The sequence below is a fragment of the Alligator mississippiensis genome, chromosome 5 (genome assembly GCF_030867095.1).
Source record: "Alligator mississippiensis isolate rAllMis1 chromosome 5, rAllMis1, whole genome shotgun sequence".
NCBI lineage: Eukaryota > Metazoa > Chordata > Crocodylia > Alligatoridae > Alligator > Alligator mississippiensis.
The window spans coordinates 91,121,961-91,147,000 of record NC_081828.1 but is presented as its reverse complement, the minus strand read 5'-3'; the positions used below and the strand labels follow the sequence as shown (position 1 = coordinate 91,147,000).

The 25,040-nt window shown below is 42.8% G+C and overlaps 1 long non-coding RNA gene across 1 annotated transcript; it reads left to right on the top strand.

Annotated features, from left to right (window-relative positions):
- The first annotated feature begins 2,734 nt into the window (after positions 1-2,734).
- Positions 2,735-24,635, top strand: LOC109282317 (uncharacterized). Its single transcript, XR_002089259.2, has 3 exons — positions 2,735-3,185; positions 5,506-5,572; positions 24,407-24,635. It is a non-coding gene; the product is annotated as an uncharacterized LOC109282317 (long non-coding RNA).
- The last annotated feature ends 405 nt before the right edge of the window (positions 24,636-25,040 follow it).

Below are 25,040 nucleotides of genomic sequence, written 5' to 3'. Positions count from 1 at the left end.
GTGGAAGGAGCTGCAGAAACAAAAAAAAGAAGGGCAGAACTCTGAAAGTTTGCTTAATATTCTCACTCAGAATATAGTTTATGGTCCTGTGCCTCCTGTCAAGGACCTGAAAAACTTCAATTCCCACTGATTACAAAGAGTGATTGTGGGTACTCCATGACTTACCAAAGGAGCTTAAAAACTCACAGGACTGTATCCCAGAATAAGCATTGCATAAAGAGAGAACATGGAACTGAAGACTCTGTGAGCCTTTAAGACCTAGAACATGTGGGTGATATTAATGGAGTAAAGCAATAAGCAACATTGTGGCCATCATAGTACACATAATTCTGTAATTATCTTCCCTGTGGTTTTGCTCATGAAGGACCGAGAAGAACTGTTTTAGGACAGGGACACTGGTTTTGTTACTCCCAATAGCTCCAAAATGATGCCAAAATGTTATCCTCTTGATTTTGTAAAACAGAGTGCAAAAAATGGCTTTGAGTGCTGTTTAATACAGAGTGCTTCCTGCCTCAGATGGAACAGGCTTTGTTTTGTACACTACTAAGCAACGTTGAATTATTAATAAAGGGATGTATTGGAATAACACAAGTTCTCCTTTAAATAACATCAACGGCAACATGATTTATTTTGAGGTGGCATACTTTGGTTAGCGTTACCTTTCCTAGCACAGGGGGATAATTGCAATGGCGACGTGGTGTTGGGCTTCAGCTCAGGATGTACACGAGTACTGGGAACACTCTAGGTATATCAAAGTTATTAACCTGTGCTGAAACCTGAATTTCTGTCTTCACTGCTATTTACCTGAGCCAACTATATTAAAATTAGAATGGGTCTGCCTTCACATGCTGCAAGTATACCTTTAGTTGCATTGTGGATGCGCGGAGTGGATGTTCTTATGAAAGCTGAGCCTCCTAATAGAAGATGCAACCCTTTCCTCACTTCCCCCAAAAGCAGACAATACTGCCAGTACTTTCATTTTGGTTCCCCCCATCCCAACAAAGTCCTTTCCCCCCCACTGAGGTGTTTTTGGTTTTTTTTTATGGATAAAAAATATATTTTTAAAAATTTGTCAGGAAAATGTTGAAACAAAATACATTTTAAAATATTTTCAAAACATAGCTAATATTTTTTTCACTAACTTGAAAGTAGAAGGTTTGCTTGAGTTTTTTAGGGGGTTTTTGGCCTTCACCCTTTGGCTATTAATCTACTGAAAGTGGGGAAAACTAGAAAAAATATTGAAAAAATAGAGGAAATAAAGCATACAGAACAAATCTTTTTATTTTTCTTTTATTCCCCTTCTTTCCCAGCAGCAAAAAAATAAAATAAAATAAAAATGGAGAAAGTCTTAAAAATGTATAAAATAAAATGAAAGTTAAAAGGATTGCACAACAAATAAATTGTTTTAATTTTAACTAAGCACCAGGTGCATGATCTACTTGTTAAAGCAAGTTTTATTATAATAGGCAATCCGTATGCTTCATTCAGCTTGCATCTTTATGTGACTAATTTGAGCATAAATAATTATAAAGATCAGCCTTGTAGAAAATAGACAGGGTGTATTCAACAATTTAATGTTAATTGTGTTTACATACCAAAGCTTTTATTGATTTTTTTATTTTTTATTTTTTAATTATAAAATAGCCAGGAAGGGCCAAGAATGTAACCACGTGCATGCATAGCATTTACTTTAGCCTTTCAGGAAAAGATGCTTGGTCAAAATTCCACAGTGTTCTAGAGTTGTATGTTACAATTACCAAGCAGTTTGGCTTGATTTCCTTCCTTCTTTCTTTCCTTCCTTCCTTCTAGAAAACTAAATGCTATAGTAAGTTGCCAATATTTTGGTGTCAGAGCGTCTGAATTTTTGCATCATAATATGCTTTTAAGGAACTTGATTTTTTTTTTTTTTCCATAGGTGCTTCCTATGTTCTAATGGGCAACACTCTTGAAAGGTTTTAGTTGCATATGGCCAAACAAAAGCCATATCCAACTGAAATATGGATCTTTCAGGAACTGAAAGGACAGAACAGTGAATTGTCCAGGCTCTCTATTTATGTTTGTTCAGATGAATTCTTTGTGAAATGAAATGGCTATGCTTCGAGAAACAGCGAGGTGAATTGAGAATGACAAAGTAATGAGAAAAGGACTGAAGCCTATTGCCATCACAAATAATATAAATGTTAGTTTCTGTCTGCCAGTCACCTCCCTTATAAAATAATAGTAGCTGTCAGACAGAGGAGCTGCAAGAAATGATGTTGTTGTTTAAAAAAACATTTTTCACTGGTGTGTGTTTTTTCTTATGAGCAGTGCTGATGTATATACTTCATAGTGCTCACATGATAAATAATGCACCTTCTTGATGAAATCAACCTGTTGTATGTCAGGACCCCCAGAAGTAGCAATGTATCAGAAGAAGGAAATCATAATTGAAAGGAAACAATCAAGTTTTAGATGTGCCAGGGCAATTAATCAGTAAGACATGACAGATTGTGTGGCAGTGCTGCTTAATCACCCCTCAGGTGCTTAGTGAGGCACAGTACAAAGCTGAGTGCTTCCAGTTCATCCAAAGCATGCATCAATCAACACTGAAGAACAGACTGAACAACAGAGAGGGGATAATGAAATGGCTGCTTTGAAAATGGGGAAATCCCCACCCCCCTTTTGGGGGGTGTAGGGGAGCAGTGTTGTGCTGCCTGCAGCTGGGTTGTGTCTCTGCTGTAACAGTTGTGTTCTGTCCCTTAAAACTTTCCTGCCATGCTTTTGATGGTTAGACAGGTACCAAACACGTTGGGAGACAAAACTCAGTTAAAGGCTCAGGAGGTCTGCTTATCTTCGCAGGGCTCCACCATCCCCATCCTCTGCCCTAACCACACCAGATGTTCTGGGCTTGATGTTATTTGCCTACTAGATGGTAGGTCTAATCTTAGTCCCTTGAGCCTTGTAGTTGGGGTCTACTGCTAAGTTGGCTGCTTGCTCCGTTCTTCCCCACACGGGTCCCAAGAGAGCTGCCTCTTGGTTCTAATCCTACCCTTACTTTCAGGGTCAGGAAAGACTCGCCCCTCCAGGAGGGGTATAGTCTTGTCCACGACTCTTCTTCTTTCCAGGGTCCCAAAACAATTCTCTCCGCTCCTCAGGACTGGATCCACTGACAGAGAGGCCTCCTCTATCGCTGTGCCAGCTCTCAGGTAAGTCCAGGGACCAATTGCTTTCCTCCAAGCCTTGGTGTTGGTTCCTCTTCTCTTGGTGTCCTCTTTACCTGCACCTCACTCTCCTTTTCTTTGGGCTGACCCCAGATGCTCCCTTGATGTCCTTTTAAATTCCCTTTCTTTCCTGCTGTGTCCCCTGTGGTAGCGTCTGATTTACTGTCTTCTGGACACAGCTGTTTTCCTTTTTCTTTTTCAGTGTGGTTCTTCTCTTTTCTGTCTGCCATGCCATTTTCCTTTGCCCAGACTTGCAGCTTGGTTTGCCACGGCAGCCCTGGAACTGCCACAGCCCTAGCCCCAGCTGGTTCCTTTAATTAATCAGGGCACAACACCTTTTCCTCCTCGGCTTTGTGTGGTTTCTTCTGCATCCTCCGGTAAGTTTTGTTTCCTTATTCTACTGTGGCAGGGTGTCTTGGTCACCCTGTCACAAGGGGCAAACCCTAGTTTCCTTCCTCAGTGTGTGAGGAGCCTGGAAAGAAATTTGTAGCTTGTTTTAGCTCCAATATCTGTAAAAGGGAAATAAAATCCTGAGGATAGAAGCCTCCGAGCATCAGGTTCTATTCCCTGGAGGTACTATCTATCTTACTCTGATATCATTATCCTGGTTAACAATTGGAGAGATGGGCTGGGGTCTTGGGGGTTATTGAACCAGACCCCTGAATATTGGAGCTGTCAGGTAGGAATGGAGACTACTGACATGAGGACACAATCCTTTCAGGAAGGCCATACTTTTGAAGGTTCCAGTTGGTCCAGGTTCTGCAGATCTTGGTTGTTCCTGCTTTCTCTTGCAGCTGATTCCACAGGGGCTAAAGCTGCCTCCACAGTCTCTAGGCAAAAGGGAAAGAGGTAGCAAGGAGAGACTCAATGGGAGGGCAGTTGAGGTCAGAGAGGACTGTCCAGCAAAAGTTCACTGCCCCTTATGGTTTTTGCTGGCTTCACTTTTCCATAGCTGAGCAGCTTTTCTGTGTCCTAGGGATAGAGTGATTGGGCTTTTTTGATTATGTCACTGTTAATGTTGCACAGCTTTGGCCACTTTGTAGCCACTTTTTCACGTACATGCCCACCCAAAATAACCCTGAGCTCCCCTTCTGGATGATTTCAAACATTGATGAGACCAAACATCAACAAGGGGAATGGCCATTAGAGCAGTGGTTCTCAACCTTTTTCACACAGGGACCCATTAGCACAACTATCAGCTTGCCATTACCCACACCCTCCAGGTCCCAGATCCACAAAATGTCTTTCTCTCTCCCCATTTCCCCTCCAGCTCCTGCATCCAACCCCCTCCTTCCATCCCTCTCCTGCTGCTTGATGCTGCCCTACTGCTCCCCATGTCCTCCCCTGCTGTGTGCTGGCTTCATGAAGCCTTGCAGCATTTCCCTCAGACTCCCCCATGACCCTTTAAAATCTTGTAGCCCACTTTTGGGCCGTGACCCATGGGTTGAGAAATGCTGAATTAGAACATACTAAGCACCCAGCAGTGAAAACATTGATATGTTCTATCTTGTCTATTTCTATTTATACATAGAGGGTTGGTGAGTAGGCCCCTCAGCCCACAAAAGCTTCATCCCATGATTCTCACTCTTGGCAGAGAAGACTATAATGACTGAGTGCCTCGGATGACATCTTTACCAGCCTGAAATTGGTAGCAAGATTTGTCTTGACTTCTATGTAACTTTTGTCCCTAGATTCTATATAAGTGCATCCCAGTATACATGGAAGAACAAGACTAAGGGAGTAAAAATTGACAAGGACTAAGAGGGCCTCACCTTGCCTTTGTATTAACCTTTGTGGTAACTTTTAGCAGCATGGCACATTAGACATCACTATTTTACCTTGCAGAAAATATTTTGATATTATTTTCAATTTTGTCACTATCACTATAAAACGTATGGCTACCTAACATAATCCCTTTTGGTTAGTAGATTTTAAAGCACTTTTTAGAAAATATCCTTTTCTCCATTCTGAAAGTAACAGGAGGATTAGTGACTTATGGTTAAGCAGTGAGTCAGCAGATCCAGAAATAGACAGACACCCAGTTTTGTAACCTAACTAGAACCATAGCTAAACTTCTTTAGTGCAATTCCTGAGAGATTCTGAGTCTTTGCACTTCATATTGGTGACAGTGGATTTTTGGGGATGCTCAGGGCTTTTCTGGGTTGGATTATCATTTATGGTATCTTGTGCTGTATTGCTGATAAAGTCCAGATTACTGAGCAGAATTGAGTTGGTTGATTGTTTTTTTTTTTCATCATAAAGTAAGATGAACATTTTGAACAGAAGAGTCTGTCTATTTCCTCAGGAGTGTATCCTGAGTATGCTGTAAACTATCCAGAAGGAGCAAGAAGTAGACTGTGGACTTGATTGACGTGAGTATTGTGAAACGGTCAAACTAAAACTTTTTCTAGATGAATACCCACACAAAAAGCTTTGATACACCCTGAAATTTGTTGAAATTGAAGATTCAAACGTTGTAGCTCTAAGCTATCTGTAATTGTGAGGCTTTCCTCTTGTGGTCAAAAGCGTTTCTTGATTTATCTGGCACAACTGCTAGGCAGATGGAGGGCACAGACTCTATCATCATGAGAAGAGAGCGAGGTGTGTAAGCAAGAGTAAAACCCCAGTGTGTCTCTGATGCCTCAGTCTGAAAATTTAGCAATCATCATTTCAGTCTTTGCAGTTTAGGCCATTTGAGATTCTCTGAAATTGAAGTGTGGGCAAGGAAGATACATGTGCTCACAGGTACAGGTTTCCCTCGCTTTATGCTGTACATGCGTTCCTGGAAAATTATGCAAATTCAAGTTATGCACCAAGGGAACCCAATGCAACAAATAGGGATATGTTCCAAGACCTCATCTGTACTGACCCCCAGACCCACTTCTACCACTTTTAGAAGACAATTTTGGTACTTATCAACAGCAGAGGGATAGGAGAGAAGCTAGCGGGATGCTTAGAAGCCATAATGGGGATGGCAACTACAGAAACACGTGTCACAGACGATGAGTGAGGAGTACAGAGCCACACAGGAGACTATATTTTGGTGTGTGTCACTCCCACAATGCACTGCACAAAGCAGCTGACTGCAGGCTTCCACTACACCAATTGCATAAGAATGAATTTCCCTCGCATATAATGATTTTTTTGTATTAAAAGGGCCATTGCATATGAGCAAATTCACACATACAGAACCTGCATAAAGTGAAGTAAACTGATAACTCTAAAAATACATCCTGATGCTTCATTCTGATATCATAACATTTTGATTTTATCCCATCTGATTGAAGTCTTTCATTGGAACAAGGCTATGGACTGAATTTCTGTATAATTTAGGTGAATGATGCATTTTTATGCCTGATCTCGTGTCGTGCTAATCACTGTAAACATGCCGTATTTATGAATGTATATGAAATGTGTACATGAAATGAAAACGAAAAACACTTTCGTGTGATGCTGGTTAATTTGCTCGTATAGTAGAATGTGTATGTAGGCAGGTAGGTGTCACTTTTTTCATTTTCCTTTCACTTGTCAATGCTGACACCAGGAGTGTGTTTTTTCCCCAGCAGTTTTGTAAATCCTTCATCGCAAGAGATAGTATGTTGAAATGTTGATTTCTATCACAATTTCTTTAATCTTCCGGGGCAAAGCAACACTTCCCAGTTATTACTTATTCCTTCTTCCATTTCTTCATAACACTCCTCTCTTTTGTACCTTCTTGTGATTAGGACCAGGTACCTTGGTAATGGGTTACTTTTGCAAGAACTAGGAAAAAAAGGACATCTGGATTGTAATGGAGTGCCATAGCAGGATGTGTATTACGTAGATCTGTCAACTCTTCCTGTCTACAAGTACTGACAATTACTTTAATATTAATTTTGTAATAGCTCCTTTTTTGACTAGTAATGCACTTTTCATGATTCTGTATTTGTGATTCATTTCCTGCATTCAGTCATAAGCTGATTTGCTCATGCAAAACACTGTTTGCAATATGCACTTGAAAATACTGTTATTGGCTATCAGAGAATGAATGTGTGTGTGTGTAGTTTTAGACTGAAGACATCTAAGGAAGTACTGTCTAAGGGCTTAGCCAGTATTGATGGATTCAGGCACTTGTTTGGTAGAGTCCTTTTTATTTACAAAGCATGTACACAAATTCCTGTCAGCCTGAAGACAAGAAAATCAAATAAACAGGAAGCAATTTCCTTGTTCAGAACCATCACAGCTACAACACCACTCTTACACTATTTTGTTCAAAACCCAAGTCTATTTTTCTAGTAAGAATTATACTTGAAATAAACTCTATCTCTAGATTTCTTCTTGGCGTCATGCCCATCACTGCTTCTCTCCCTGTCCATAGGTTACATCCTTACTTTTGGTTCACACAAATCCAGTTGCAACCCATCAATATATTTTATTGGAACAACTGAATAGTTGAGAGAAATTTAGAAAAGGTTTTGGGGATAAAGTACCCTTCCTCAGCCTGAAAAAGAAGCAGACAATTTAAGCTAAGTAGATGATGGCACAATGGCTCTGAATAACTCCATATGTAAACTTCCACATGTAAATAAAAACAGTTTGTGTAGAGGAATCTGGAGAGGGTTCATTCTGGTACAGAGTTGTTGTTTGGTTTCTGCTACATATTTTCCATCAGGGCACTTAGTGCACTGGATGAGGCGTATTATATTTCTGGAAGTGCAGATGTAAAATCCGAGACTGGCTGTGGTTCTGTTGTGGGGTGTAGTTATTGTGGGAGTGGTGATGTGGCAGGTTTTATATTTTTTGTCTTGGCAAGGTCTGGATTCATTAGAGGTGGTTTGAGCCATAGGAAGTTGGCTTCTGGTGATGGGGGTGGTGAGGTTCAGTGCTTGTATAAAGGCTAGGATGGGTGGTTCTAGAAAGATCTCTTTAAGAATTGGGTCTTCTAACATGGACTGCAATTGTCTGAGGATCCTCCACATAGTGCATGGGATGAGATATCATTGGTAGACTAAATGCCCTGATGGAAAATGAATGCACACCGAAAATCTATCAAAGACAAAAATATCCAATTGTCTGTGGGTGCCCACTTCTCACAAGACTACCGTTCTCTCGTGTCTCTCAGTTCTAATCCTCAAAGGGAATTTATAAAACATCTTTTGTAGACAACCCTACAAACTTCACTTCATAAATCTACTGGATACACAAAATCATGGACTAAATCTAGACATTGGATTTATGGCACGTTAACCTGCCTGCCATCTGATAACCCCAGGTAACCTGTCTGCATTTTACCAGCTACATTTCCCCCCTACCTACCTACCTGTCTCACACCTATTGTCTCCCATTCCTTTTGATCCTCACTGCCATGTATTTGCATTTTCACAGACCTGCATTTTGTATATCAGCTTATTTTCTACCACACAACACCAGCAGACTCTTCCTAGGCCTGAAGAAGGGTGTTTGTGCCCAAAAGCTTGCAAAGAACAAATTTTCCAACTATTTAGTCTAATAAAAGAGATCACATTTACCCAAAGAACCTTTGCCTGCCTTTAGTATGTCCATTGTCTTTTACCAAGACTGTGATTGATAGACACCATTAGCACTTTTCAGCATAACAGACGGAATTTTACTGACTCATCACATTCTTTTCAATTTAGTGTGATCTAATTTTACAGAAAATAGTGATAAGTGATGCTAATTGTCTTCAGTAAAGATGAACCAAACAAAAAGAGTGACTAGGAATAACCAGGGTTTGGAGTATAGAACAACATAGAAACCAGGCAAAAAGTTGAGTATTTCAGTACAAAAGAAAAGAAATCCACAGTAGTCTCATTTGGAAGGCTGTCTTAAATTAAGAAAAGAGGTCTAGGAGAGGAGTACATGCTGCAAAAATTATATTGACCTGGCCAGATTTATTTTGAAGTGTTCTATTATATTGTCATGTTTATAATAAGTAATGAACTTTGTCATATCAAGCGATATGCAAGTGAAGAAGATGCCTCTTGAAGTAAGTTGTTTCATTAAAGACATGCTTGAACCAAAGCCCTAAATCCCAAATGCCCTGAACTTTGTTCAGTTAGACTTAAAATTGTAGATTATGTGAGGCAATTAAAGGTAAAAAAATGTCATTTGGGAAATGGAAGTCATGACCAAATGAGGAAAATAGAAAAGAGCATTAATTCTGATAAGCTAAATGTAAAACTAATAAGGCAAGTCAAAGGAATGAGGGGCAACTTGCTGGTGACGTCAAACACAGTAATATTTATTTTTTTTAAATATTTATTTTAGGAGCAGGAAAACTGTCAGAGATTAAGTGGAGTTGTTAGACAATAAAGGAGGAAAGGGAGCAGTCAAGGAGGACAAGGATAGTTCAGAGAAGCTAAATGAATTATTTTCTTCAGTTTTCACCTTGAAAGACATTAGCAAGATTCCGATTCCAGACCCATTCATTCCAGAAGGCAAATAGATAAAACTGATTCAAATGGAGGGGTTGGTAGATAAGGTCCTAGAAGAAAATGATCAGCTAAATAGTGGCAAGTCAGCAGAACTGGGTGGTATTCACCCAAGAGTTGTAAGGATCTCAAACTTGACATTGCTGATCTCTTGACTCTAGTAGATCTGTGAACCATGACTTCCCTTTATTCTTTCCCAGCAAGTCCTGTTCATCCATTTGATGGACAACTGATGGATTCCACCAGTTTTCTAGGAACAGAAGTTAGGCTTACCAGTCAGTAATTCTCTGGACCCCCTCTGAATCCATTTGTGAAGATTGCCATTGCATTGGTTACACTCCAGTTCTATTTTTGAATACTAAGAGTTCTTTGTGGGAGTCATAAAGCAAGTGGATCTGGTTATTAAGACTTTCAAAAAGCTCTTGGCAAAGTCCCATACAAAAGTCTATTAATAAAATTAGGCTCTTATGGAATTAGTGGGCAGTCCACTCATGGAAAAGTAACCGGCTAAATGACGTACATTATATAGAGTAGGTATAAATGATTGATTCTCACACTGGAGTGAATTGAGCAGTGAAGTCAATTCAAGGATCTGTGCTTGAAACTAGACTGTTTAACATGTTTTGAAAGGTGGGCTAATAAAGGTGGCCAAGCTTGTGGATGACACCATATTATACAGAATGGTGGAAAACAAAGCTGAGAGTGCTATAGGAAAGATCTTGTAAAATTAAGTAAATGAAAATCAAGATGTCAGACAAACTTCATTTTTGGTAACTGTAAAAAGTTGCATGTAGGAAAGAAAAACTTGCGATGCACATACACAACAATGGGATTTACCTTGGTTGTTACAACTTGAGAAAAAAACATGGAATTATTTTGGGTAATTCTCTGAAATCATCAGCTCAATGTTCATCAGCAGTTAAAAGGCACATAGGCTGTTAGGATAGGGATTAAAAACAAAAAATATGTTGCTATTTCACTACATAAATCAATGGTATGCCACATCTTGAATGCTGTGCTTCTCTCCTCCACCTAGAATAGACATAGAAAGGGTACAGAGAATGGCAACAAGGATAAAGAAGGGTCTGGAGAGGCTTCCACACAAGGAGGGACTAAATAGGTTTGGACAGGTGGGGTCATCTTTTTTTGGCCAGCATGCCACAAAGTAAATCTGCCTCCTCCCCAAAGTATCACTTTGATCCCCTGTCTCAGTCTGATCTCTTGTGCTGCTCCTCTCCTTTCCTGATCCATTGCTCTGCTCTCCTCCCTGCCTTAGTTATACTATTTTCCTACCTTCTTGCCAAACCTGCCATGTGCCAAACCAAGAGACTGCACATGTCACTTGTTGCATGTGTGCTGCAAGTCAGTCACAGCTGGGTTAAGACTTTTCAGCTTGGAGAAGGCAGTAGAAGGGGGTTCTGAAAGAGGTTTGTACAATAATGAATGGCATGTAAAAAGTACGTAGGGACTTACAATTTACCATTTCTCAAAATATTAGAACTAGGAGGCATAGAAGAAAATTAAGAAGAAAAACAAAAAACAAAACCCAGCCAAACAAACCAGTGTTCGTTCTCATACCATGTGTAATTAACTTGTGGAACTTGTTACCACAAGATGATATAGAGGCTGACAGTTTACATATCTTCAAAAGAAGATTTGACAAATTCATGCAGGATAAGTCTATCAGTAGGTATTAAACAGGATAATTAGGGTACAGCCTCCAAATAAGGACTTCTGAGGCCTCTGGAAGCTATAAGGTGCAAGGGGAAGATCAGTACAGATAGGCCCTGAGTAAATACTCCTTTTCTCCTTAATGTCCACTCTATGCAACTGTGAGATGTAGGGGAAAAGGCTAGATGGAACACTCTTATGTGTTTAGAATTAAATTTTCCTAATCTCTTCAATCTTGTACATACAACAAGAATGTCTTTCCACTACTAAACTACTTCAGCTTCAGTGATGCTAACAGATTTAAAACCCAAGTGTAGATAGTTGTATTATATGCCTAATTTAAGTTATTTCCAGTAGCAGAATGTGCAGTTAAGTTCCCAATCTGTGCTGAATGTCAGTGCCTATTGCTGTCCATGGGTGGATCTGTCGTGGGGAGGGTGATGCAGTCATACACCTCCTTTCACTGCTGCTGCCACTTGCTCTTTGACATGGGAAGCCCAAGAGCAACTCCTGTCCTGCTTCAGCTGGTGCAGGGAGCAGCTGCATAGGGTGCCAGGCTTAGCAGGGGACAGTGGCAGCCAAGGGTGAGTTTTCTCTTCCTGTGCCTGCTCCCTGCCACTTCCCTGGCATGATATCTGCCAGCCAGGAGCTGGTGCTGGAAGAGGAAACCCACCCCAATCTGTGCTGCTATCTTTTGCTGCTGCAGTAATGGATGGATCCCCAGTGTTGCTCCTGCCCTGTTCCAGCTATGGGCTGCAAGGAACAGCTGCATGGGGTGTCAAGCTCAGCTGGGAACAGCTCCAGCAGCATGCAGGTTCCTCCTCCTAGTGCCTGTTCCTGGCAAGCGAGGCACACCTCAGAGGGAGGTTGACAGGGAACAGGTGTTGGAAGGAGGAACCCGCTCACCACCCATGTCCCCAGCCAAGTGTGTACCTGCACAGTTGTTGCCCACAGCCCCCTGCTGGAGTGGGGCAGGAGGGACTCTGGGGCTTTTTTCATGCCCAGATTAACCAGGGACAGTTGTGGCAGGGGCCTGCTGCCTGCCCAGTATTCCCATGTTTCCTGCTGGCCTGGGACCTCCAACAATGTCTTTTCCCCCTTACTCTACCATGGCCTCCCCTTGGGAAATCCTAGATCTATCCATGCTGATGTCTAACTTCCCTTGTGCCACTGAAAAAATAATCTTTCATGGTTAAACATGGCCTGAGCTACTTGCTTTCACTAAGCCTGGCTTTCCACTTTAGCTGGGCTGTGGATGGAGGGCTATTAGAATTCAGTATAGATCACAAATAGGGCATGTCTCTGGATAGTTCTTTTCTGACTTGGTGGATAGTCTGTGTGATCATGAGTGTGTAAGTGTTTGTGATGTATTATAAATGGGTAGTCAGTCACTCCTATTTTGTCCTATGCAAAGCCAAAATTGTTTAAACTGGCTGTAGTAATATCTATTGCACAAAGTTTAAAAGTGTGATGTTTAGAAACAGACAAATAGAGCTGGTGGGGATTTTTTATGAAACTTCTTGTCAGAAGAGGGTAGTTGGAAGCTGGGATTTTGGGTGGGAAAGGACTGGTTTCAATGAATTTTCATTAGAAAAAATCAAAAGAGAAATTGGATGCTTGATATAATATGAATAAAATTGGATAATAATATCTAGCTCTTACATAGCACTTCTCACCAGAAGATCTCAAAGTGTTTTGTAAAAGAGTTCATTATCATTACCCTTATTTTACAGATTAATAAACTGAGGAGCAGAGATGAAGTGTTTTGCACGAGGTCACCTAAGACCCAGTGGAGGTGGCCATTGAACTTGGTGTCTAGAGTCTTCCTCCAGTGTTCTTTCACTGCTACACAGTGTATAAAATAAGTGAAGAGTGAGCAATTATTTTCATGAGCTACCTTGTGAATTAAAGAGGAATAGAGAAAGAAGCAAGGCACATAAGGCTGCTAGGATGAGTCTCTCTCTCTCTCTCTCTCTCTCTCTCTCTCTCTGAAAGCTACATCTTTGTCTGGTATTTACATTACATTCCAGATGCATAGAAGATTTTCTACTCTTAATAGAATGGTTTATCCAGTTTTCATTTTTCTTTTGATGATGCATACTGGAAAGATGCCAGCCCTGTCAATCTTTTAGTCTGATTGCAATGGGAAGGAACATTTTCATGTGAGAATCTATATTAACAGATGATAAGAGCATAACATGAAGTTAAGTTTATTTTTAACTTTCCTTTTAGGAGACTTTACTGCAGACAGCAAGATGTAGAGAAATCCTAACTAAAAATGAAAGTTAGTGGAAAATGTTATAATTACTTTTTGAAGAAGCAGCAGTGTCTGTCTCTTACTGTATGGGTCTAGAAGTAGGGAAACTAGAATTTCGTTCCCATTTTGTTTCTGATTCCATGTGTGGATCCAAGCAAATACATAAATAGTGGGTGTCTCATCTTACTTTTTTGGATTCATCTGGTACCTTATATACAGACATCTCAGCAGTGGGATGGGATAGTTGCAATTTACAAGTCAGCTGGGGAACCTTCATCCTTCTCTCTTCCCTGCAGTGTCCCTTCCTTTGTCTCATTCCCCAAATCTACTAGTGTCCTCTCTGAGCCCCAGTGGCTAGAACCCCTCCTACACTAGTGTGGTGTAGGAGTGAACAGCTGGCCTGTACCTGTATTCATAAAAACAACAATCAACAGCATATTGGCTTCCATCACAAATTAACTCTTCCCTTTGTGCCAAATGCAGTTGAGCCAGTTTCCCATTGTGGCATGAGGAAATTTAGTTTAGGCAAGTGAGCAAGCCCCTACTTGCTAGAGCCCCCTAAATTTCTGTATTGCTTGTTAATCCAATGCTGCTGTGAATGTGAAGAGTGCGAGGACATGAGAGGGCATGGTGCTGACAAGGTAAAAGGGAAGATGTGGTCTGAGAGCGCTAATCAGCAATGCTGGAAATCTCTTGAGCAGTGTTATCAGGGTCACCATCTTGTGGTAGTGAAGCAATCGGGCACTGATTGCTGTCATATTTCAGCATCTCTAGAAGTGACATTAGAGGTGAATTTGATGTCACAGACAAACTTCCTTGGAAATGAGTGCTTATGCAGAGGGAAACAGTTGGAGGTTGAATAGCTTTCTATGTCTCCTAATAATAGATGACCACTGCCAGACATGGCCTAATCAGTTCCTCCCCATTCTGTGGAGGTAAGTATTTGCAGTTACCCCTCTCATCAGGGGAGTGCCTGCACAAAACATCAGCATTCCTTCAACTCTTTGTGTATGAGAGCCTGGCCATCAAATTCCAATGCATTTTGCAATGTTCCTCAATATTCTTGGATTTACAAGACATTATAAAGGTAGTGGAATGAGTTAATAACTTCAAGTGCTTTTAAAGGTGCCTTCCCAGGGATACAGTAATTTCTTTTGCCAGACTTTATGGTCTTGCTTAAAAAGGTCACAGCCCTTTTTTTGTTCTCTGGCTCTACTTTCTTAACACAAAACTGAATACAAACAAATCACTATGTACATGTATCATATCAAATTTCAAATACCATGGAGTGACTGCTGTGTTGGCAGTGGCACCATGGGGCTAAAGTGTCTAGTGAAGTTTCTCTAGCATCAGTTTGGGGACCAATTTAATTCAACACCTTCGTTAATGATCTCAGCACAAAAAGGAACAACATTCAAAAAACATTTCAAGCAGTGCAAAGTTGTAAGCCATCAAAGGCCAAGTACCTGCGAGTATCATGTCAGGAAGACTGGATGACACAGTAATCAACGGGAAACAATGCAGTAGTAAAAGTGCAGGGTTATGCCCTTAAAGACCAGAATTTTAATTGAGTTCATCAGTTGAAACACCAAGAAGTAAGAAGGCATAAGGTAACTTTGGGCACACCAATGTGATGTGGCAGTGAAAAAGCAAACATGATCCTAGGCTGTATTGAGGAAAAGTGTTTTCAGCAGAGGTTGGGAAATACTAGGAAATAGTGAGACCTCATATGGATTATTGTGTACAGTTTTAATTACCCTTGTTCAAAAAAGTTGAATTCAGAATGGTTTGGGTTGCAGAAAAGGAGTATCAGGATGATCAGAGAAAGGGAAGACACAAGAACTGCCATTTAGAGAGTCAGCCCATACGTCCATTTTTCCCAGTATCCTGTGTCACACACGGACTGAGAGTGGATGCTGAAAGGGAGAGTGAAAAGGGTATGACCAGAGAATTTTTTACTGCTCCTCTCACTTGCAGCCTCCAGGATTTCAGGTCTAAGAAGTTCTGATTCAGAGGCCTACCTCCCATGCTAAATAGCTGCTAATGCCCCTTTTCTCCAATAATTTGTCCAATCCCTTTTTGAAACTGGCTAAACTGTCAGCTCCCACAATATCTTATGGCAATGAGTTCCAAACATTTTCATGCAGTGAAAAAAGAACTTTCTTTTAGTTAGTTTTAAACTTACTACCTACTAGTTTCATTTTGTGACCCCTAGTTTTTGTATTGTGACATGATAACAAATATGACCCCTGTTTACTTTCTCTTAACCAATTAGTATTCTATTTTGTAAACCCTTCTCATCCCTCCGCCCCCCTCCCCCTTGTTTCTCTTCTAAATTGAATATGCCTAGCCTCTTTAGTCTCTCCTTATATGGAAGCCCTTCCATACTGTCACAACCCAAAGTTGTGATTTTTTGTTTGTGTGTGCTTCGGCACTGCTAAATTATTTTTCCCGCTAAATTGCAGCTTCTTTGCACGGTGGAGTTTTCTGCTGCAGAAGAGAACCCCGGTGCAACGGAGAATTTCCCGCCAATTTGAAGCTTTCTTTGCATGGTGCATTTCTTTTGCATCTAAGAAATGCACGGTGCAAGGAGTTCCCACCATTTGTATGAAGATTCGTGCCACATTATTGGCCGATTCTAATATATGCACACATGACGGCTAGCGATTGGCTTGCTAGCCGTATAAAGAGCTTGGGTGGTTTCTGCCCAAGCTGGAGAGAAATCAGTTGGAGAGAGAGCAATTGGAGTTTGAGAGAGAGAGGGAGAGCGTGAAGATCTCTAAGCGCTGCGGATCCCTACGGACCCAACGCATTTCTTAAAAAGGCAACAGAGGCCTGAACAGCCTCTAGCCTCTCCCAGTCGCCGATAAATTCCTAGACGTATCCCTTCCTGTACGAGAAACTACCGAACCCGCGGAGCTCCAACAACTCTGGGGAAAAGAACGAATTGTCGTAGTCCTCTAACGAGGATTTAAGTGGAGCTGAACCTGGAAACTGTCCAGCCTACACCATGACCATCTTTGGTGTAAGTAAACAATCTTTAAATCAACCACTACTCATCCGTGACTAATTCTAGCTCGCCCCTGGTCTTCTCCGACCCCGCGTGCCCAGGCTGCTGGCCACAGCCTGCGTGCGCAAAGACGGGCCCAGCTCGCCCCCGGCCCGCACACATACCACTTATCTTCTATAAAGAAGGGAGGCCCTGGCTTAAAAGAGAAAACACAAATCTTGGCTTGCATAGCCTAAGAAAATTATATTTGTGAGGGAATCTGACTTTTGCTTGTAACTGCAGGGATGAGCCTAAGTTCAATTCTCTTTATTAGTTGAGGATGAAGGAATTTTAGCCAATAATTCCATATTTTACATTTAAAACAGATCTTGAGGCAAAGACTCAAGTCTCTTTTCAGATGAATGACCAAACACCTTGGCTAGACAGTCTCACACACTCTCTGGCTCAATACATTTTGAATATTTTCCTGCTCAGTCACAGCTTCAACAAGAGTGCACATTATATCTGCTACAGAATGGCCAGTTAATCAGGGCACCCTCTCAGGTGGTTGGAGGTATGGATTTAAATTCTTTCAGGGAGGTAAACTTAGGACCTTGTTATACCTAATGTTATAAGTTGAACAATTATAAATCAGCTTAGTGTTGTTCAGCTTACTGGAGCAATTTCATCTTAAGGTGACCCCCTCCCCCCCCCCCCACTTTTAGCAGCTGACATGCTATTTCAGGTAAAGGCAACTGTGCTCAGCCAATAGTTATGGGTGTTGAGAGGGTTAATACCTGCTTGCTAAGCCAAATACAATCAGCTGCATGGGATGCTCAGTGTTCCCAGGTGTTTCTTTTCCAGTGAAGAAAAATCAGTTTCCATGCTTAAGACATGCCTCTTTCCCCTTCCCCAATTTTGGGAAACTTATTTGTACAATGGGGGGGAAGGAGCATATGATATACAAATAAATACTGTATTGCTATTTTTTGGATCTGGATAAAAATAGTTATCATGGAATTTCATTCCAATTGTGAATTTAATGGAAAATTGTGAGAAGGAATATCAACATGTTTGATAAATTTGCTTGAATTTGTAACAATTTACAGCAAATAAAAAACTTCTATTCAAGCTACAGCTATAGGGCCCATCTGGACATATAAAACTTACATTCCTAAGTTTGAGATTAATTATTTTGCAGTTCATTAATTCTCACAAACTGATATTGAATATTTATTAGGAAATCATGCCACTAATGACAAGACTGAAGGAGGGATATCATGTGACACCCACCCTTCGTAAGATCCCGTAAGTGCAGAAATCAATTACAAACACTGCCTCTTGTATTATGCATAGTCCCAAATTTAGTCCTCAAGCTCTTGAGTAGTCTTTTCATGTGTTAGATCGGGGCAGGAATGCTGACATTTTGGCTGGAGGACCACTTAGGAGTTTTGATGAGCTGTTGTGTGCTGGAGGTCAGGGGGGTGACCCAGCCTTGGTGTGGCAATGCAAGGGCAGGCAGGGAGATGCCAATTTATCCTATCCAGCCCATGTTCCATGTACCTATCACTGGTGATGCCTGATGGAGTGGACAGCTGGGCGGGCAGGGTCTCCATGGAGATTGTCCTGGGACCCCCGTGAGCAGGGTGTGCTTGGCTGGAGGATGGGATGGGGCCACAGGTGGGTGGGGAGAAGTGCCCAGGAGTGGGGCAGGTGGGTGGGGCCACAGCTGGGATCATGGGACAGTGACAGCACGGGGCCAGGGAATGGGACAGAGTCACAATCTACTCCCTGCATGGCCCTATGCTATCACTGCCCCTTGATTCTGGCCATGGCCTCTGCCCACATCCTGCTCCCCGATGCCATTCCTTGCCCACTCATGCCCCATCCCTCTGCCTGGCTGAGTGTGCCCTGCTTGCAGGGGTCCCAGCTGGTCTCCCTGGAGAGCTTTCCCACCCACTGCTCTGCCTGGTGCCCCTGACAGTGAGTGTGAGGCAGATGGGTTCTCAGAAAGCAGGGTGGGATCTGGTGGTAGTGGTGACAGGGGTAGTAGCAGTTGGGAAACAGCAAAAAGGAGCTGCCCCATTGCTGCCAGGGCTGCTGGGAAACTGAGTCTGGCCACCATGCTGCTGAAGCCCTGTTGTGCACCTAGGGGTGGTGAGATCAGCTGCATGTGCTATGGCCTGGGCTTCCCCCCTTGCCTGGGCCAGGCAGGGCCAAGGGATCTGCTGTGGGTGGGATACAACGCCTTGGCAGGCTAAATTTGGCCTGTGGTTCTTATTTTGTCTACCCATGTGTTAGACCCATCTCTGATGGTCCTGCTCACGCAGGTTTCTAACCTGTATACAGGACCTCCACCTGACACAGGAGGTGCATGGTCCCACTAGGGGTAATGCCATACTGGATCTGGTATTGGCAACAGGGGATGACATGATAGGGGACCTCCAGATAGGTAGCCATTTGGGAGACAGTGATCACCTAATAATAGAATTCAACATAAGACGTCGAGTGGGTAAGGTAACTAGTAGGGTGAAAGTGCTAGACTTTAGGAAAGCTGATCTCAATGCACTCAGGCGATTAGTCAAAGAAGCACTGCAGAGTAGGAGTTTTGAAGGGATGGGAGCCCAAGAAGGGTGGCTGTGCCTAAAGGAAACGATCCTTCGGGCACAAAGCAAGACGATCCCCGAGCGAGGCAAAAGAGGCAAAGGGGCCAGGAGGCTTCCATGGCTGACCAGAGAAATCCAGGGCAGCCTAAGGGCCCAAAGGGGAGCACATAAAAAGTGGAAACAGGGTGAGATCACTAAAGATGAATATACCTCCTCTGCTCGTGCTTGTAGGGAGGCAGTTAGGCGGGCCAAAGCTACCATGGAGCTGAGGATGGCAACCCAAGTAAAGGACAACAAGAAATTGTTTTTTAGATATATTGAGAGTAAAAGGAAGGCCCAGGGAGGAATAGGACCGCTGCTAAATGGGCAGAAACAATTGGTGACAGACAGGGGGGACAAGGCTGAACTCCTCAATGAGTTCTTTGCCTCAGTGTTCCTAAGCGAGGGGCACAACAAGTCTCTCACTGGGGTTGTAGAGAGGAAGCTGCCCTTCTTTGTACCCTCTCCAGGTTATCCGCATCCTTCTTGAAGTGTGGTGCCCAGAATTGCACGCAGTACTCCAACTGCGGTCTGACCAACGCCCTATAGAGGGGAAGTATCACCTCCCTGGACCTATTTGTCATGCATCTGCTGATGCACGATAAAGTGCCATTGGCTTTTCTGATGGCTTCGTCACACTGCCGGCTCATGTTCATCTTGGAGTCCACTACGACTCCAAGATCCCTTTCCACCTCTGTGCCACCCAGCAGGTCATTCTCTAGGCTGTAGGTGTGCTGGACATTTTTCCTCCCTAGGTGCAGCACTTTGCATTTCTCCTTGTTGAAATGCATCCTGTTGTTTTCTGCCCACTTGTGCAACCTATACAGGTCTGCTTGCAGCTGTTCCCTGCCCTCCGGCGTGTCCACTTCTCCCCATAGCTTTGTGTCATCTGCAAACTTGGACAGAGTACATTTCACTGCCTTGTCCAAGTCGCTGATGAAGACATTAAAGAGTATCTGTCCAAGGACCGAATCCTGCAGGACCCCACTGCCCACACCCTTCCAGGTCGAGACCGACCCATCCACCACGACTCTTTGGGTGCGACCCTCTAGCCAATTCGCCACCCACCGGACTGTGCAGTCATCCACATCACAGCCTCTTAACTTGTTCACCAGTATGGGGTGGGATACCGTATCAAAGGCCTTCCTGAAGTCTAAGTATACGACATCCACCCCTCCTCCTGTGTCCAGGCGTTTCGTAACCTGGTCATAGAAAGAGACTAGGTTGGTCAGGCACGATCTGCCCGCCACAAACCCATGCTGGTTTCCCCTCAGCATAATTTGCCCTGCCGGGCTCTCACAAATGTGAGCCTTGATAATTTTTTCAAAGACTTTGCCAAGGATGGAGGTGAGACTGACCGGCCTATAGTTGCCCGGGTCCTCCTTCCTCCCCATTTTGAAAATGGGGACCACGTTAGCCCTTTTCCAGTCCTCCAGGACTTGGCCCGTGCGCCACGAGCGTTCGAATATTCCCGCCAGTGGCTCTGCAATGATGTCGGCCAGTGCTTTCAGCACCCTCGGATGGAGCCCATCCGGGCCTGCCGACTTAAAGGCATCCAGTTCTTCCAAGTGACTCTGCACCACCTCAGGATCTACGTATGGAAGTCTGGCGCTTTGCTGCTGCCTCTCTACAACCCCAGTGAGAGACTTGTTGTGCCCCTCACTTAGGAACACTGAGGCAAAGAACTCGTTGAGGAGTTCAGCCTTGTCCCCCCTGTCTGTCACCAATTGCTTCTGCCCATTTAGCAGCGGTCCTATTCCTCCCTGGGCCTTCCTTTTACTCCCAATATATCTAAAAAACAATTTCTTGTTGTCCTTTACTTGGGATGCCATCCTCAGCTCCGTGGTAGCTTTGGCCCGCCTAACTGCCTCCCTACAAGCACGAGCAGAGGAGGTATATTCATCTTTAGTGATCTCACCCTGTTTCCACTTTTTATGTGCTCCCCTTTGGGCCCTTAGGCTGCCCTGGATTTCTCTGGTCAGCCATGAAAGCCTCCTGGCCCCTTTGCCTCTTTTGCCTCGCTCGGGGATCGTCTTGCTTTGTGCCCGAAGGATCGTTTCCTTTAGGCACAGCCACCCTTCTTGGGCTCCCATCCCATCAAAACTCCTACTCTGCAGTGCTTCCTTGACTAATCGCCTGAGTGCATTGAGATCAGCTTTCCTAAAGTCTAGCACTGAGTGGTGGTCTCTTGCTAGAATTTATCATGAAGCTTTTCATCATAATGAAATATAAACTCACCAGTACCTTATCCAATATGTCTGCTGTCTAAGTTTAATTATGGGATTATGAAGTAAATTTAGATAAAAATGTGGGGCTTGTTCAGCTTGTCCTAATTAAATTTAATTAATTATCTTTTAAATTAATTTATTCTTCGCTCTCAGTGTTAGGGACTTTTTGTTGATTCTTTTTTTTTATGACCCTTTTCCCAGTGTGTCATCCTTTTAACTAGGGCTGGTCCCTTGTTTGAACTTCAGTCAAAAACCTAGTTCTCCTTTTCTGGCAGATTACTTTGACACCCAGTCCGGCATAGCCACTCTGAAGTTCATTTGGAGCTCTGCCTCTGTTGGTATGCATTCCGCTTAATGGAGTTGGTATCATGGGTTGGAGGGAAACAGAGGAGAAAGACAGTGGAAACAACCAAAGCACAGAAAAAATTAAGTTAAAAGAGAGACTGTGGGAAAGGACTAGAGATACTGGGGACATAGGACCAGATGTGGCCTTTCAGGCCATGGAGTATTAATATAGAGGAAAAAAATGTATCACAGTATTATTCATGTTTTCCTTGGGAGAGTGGAATCTTTCAGGTTTAGTATATTGTAGATACTTGTCTTGTGTTAAGTGCTTACGTCAGATTTTGTTCTGTTCAAGTTACTTGGGTAGAGCACAGAAGGACATTTTATAAACTGGATAACCTCTAAGGAGGGAGAAATCAGAAGGAAAATATTTTTGCAAAACAAAGCTAGTTTTCTAAAACTAACAATACTGAAGTTTCCTGAATTTCAGTTCCCTCATTATTATTTGAGATTATATGTCATAGATGTGCACACTTCTCTTCTCATTAGGAGACAATTCTGTGTACTTGCTGGGAAATGTCTTGTGGTATCCCTCTTACAAGTCAATGCATTCACTGGGACTACCACATACAGAGTAATTAAGGGGCACCAGCCCCAAACTGGCCATCACCATGCTGTCAGGAGGAGGCATCCTGGGCATCAGTGCCACCCAGGGTGCTCAGGAGTCAGGTTGTACCTCTGACTGCATATTCCATGGCTTCTCAAAACAGTCTGTGCCTCTCTTTGTTGACCTTTCATTTGCAAGTTCAGATCCAGCTGGGCAATCAACAGCTTCATCCATTGCCAAATGATCCATGTGTCTGTTCAGTCAGTCTTCTCAGATTCTTTACTATATCGAATGAAATAAACATTTTTTTCTTTCTTCTGTTTTCCATTAAATTGGGCTCTGGCCAACTTGTATTGATGGATGGCCCAAACCACATACCAAGGATACTGAATCTGGTTATTTTGGTTTCCTTTTGGAGTGTAAATTCGAGAACATCATCAAAGGCAGCTGTAGGTTAGCATATGGGGTGCTTGTATACGCCACGGTGTTTAATCCTCATTAATTTAACAAGCATTAACATTTTTAAACTTGTTTATTTGGGCATGTTGGGTTTGTGGTTTGCATGCACTGAGCTTTTGAACGAGTTCCCCACAAATTCCAGCAGGGGGAGCCAAATACGAGTCTACCCCCAGTACTGTCTTTCCTAATGAATTACAGCAGTAAACCAGTAAGTAATACCCCGATTACTAATACAATGCCTCTACAGTTCCTATCCCCTTCTGGGAGCCTTACACTAAGCCCCCTCCCCCACCCCTGCCGAGTTGCAACCACTCCAAAACCCTTTCACTTGCACCCCATTTGACCCCCCTAGGCTTCATCCAGTCTTTAGCAGACAACCCTAGGGTGATCCTGACACTAAGCCATGTGCATCATCACCTCTCCCCAATGTTAGAAATTAATGTAAATGTATATATCATATCAGAAGTATATGGGATGAAAGGAGCGGGTGCCGCCCTGGGGGGATTGGTGATTGTGACTGTTGGTGGTGGCAATGAGGTGGACCGGGTGGGTGGGTGGGTAGATGGTGTTGTGTTGCCAAAACAGATGTGTGCCATGAATGCTTATTACAAAACTTAGTGGTGTAGTAATAGTGCGGTGTGTGTGTGGGGGGGAGGGGGTGGAGGAGTAGGGGGAGCAAATCCGAGAGCTGTTGTTTTTCCATGTTTTAGGATTACGCTTCCCAGCATTCCCTGGCTTCCTGGGCTTGGAACAGTTTCCATGGGGACCCCTCACAGGGGCTGCTTCCTCCCCTCTCTTTCCCTGTCCACGTGACACTGTGAATACCTGAGGGCTTGTGTGTTTATTTAGTGCAGCATATGGCTTTTTGAAATGTTGGGGTGTTGTTGAAAAGGTTGGTGGGGTTGGAGTTGAATATTGACTTCACTCCCCACCCATATGCCTCCCCCCCAATCTTTCTGCATATAATGTGCAGTAAGTGGAAATCATTTCTTTACTCCAAAAAGTGTTCTTTGTAATTTCATATTGAATTTTGGAAAGAAGCGGCTGGATAAAGAAGGACCTGTAGGAAGATTTTGCACCCCCCCAAACCCCACCTGCACACACACCTAAATCCTTTTATCAGTGGTCCACACGGTGGTTAAAATTCAGCATAGAAAGGACTTAAAATCAGTTTCTGTATATGAGGTCTCTTTCTCTTTTGGGTCTTGCGCTAAACTTTTAGAGAGGCCAGTAGATATCTTATGTTCTATGCCAGCCTTCTCTAAAAAGCCCTAATGGACTTTCTTTATATAGATTTGCTTTGTGTGAAGCTAGTCAAAGGTTTCTCACTCTCTTCTACTTCCTGGAAAAATTTGTGAATTTGTTAGAAGTGTGTCTTCCTCTTTGATATGTCTTACCAAACCATTTTGAATGTTTAGACTGCTCCCATTTTTTAAAATATAGTTTGAAATATACATGTACCATTCAGTATTCCCTTTTGTAACACTTTACATTTATATTCAATTTTGCAATATTCTGGGGGTTAAAAATGTAGAAATCAGTCCAAATAGTTCTTCTTGTAAAGAAAAATTTCAAAACTGGAGTCTCCTAATAATTGAGAAGAGCTGAATGGTATAAACTGATTTTTTTTTCAGGTGCAGAGAACTATTACACATTCAGTTCCTCACCTCCTTCCCCCTTCTAAGCAAGACTAGTGCTAGAAACTGCAAACCCATGCTGAGGTGAAGTGAATGCAGATAATCTTTTGGGAACCAGCTTAAGGTTGAGTTTGGAATTGGCTCCGTGGGGGATTGTTGAATTGGAACAACGGGCATCTCTCTGAACATAATGGATCCTACTACAGAGGAAGAGGTGAGGTGTAGCTCTGGGAATTAAGTAATCTGGAAGTATTTTCAAAGCCATTGGGTGTGTCTACATGTTCATTAATGTACTTTTCCTAGTTCACATTAGATGTAGTACCTAAGGGCATTTATACACATGCTCCAGGAGTGTTGGGGGGAACGCTTTAATTAGAGCAGTTCCAAGAGCTGCTCTAATTAAAATGCTTGGAGTATCACATGCACCAGCGTTCTTGCGCAGAAAAATGGCAGTGGAGGTGCTTTAACTCAAGCTCATTGAATGAGCTTTAGATAAAGTGCCCCTACCACCATTTTTTCAGTGTGGGGATGCTGTTGCACGTGATGCTGGAGTCTGCTGGAGCATGGTAATTACCACGCTCCAGCAGACTTGATTAAGCGAGTCTGCTCCGACGAGCTGTAATTTTGAACT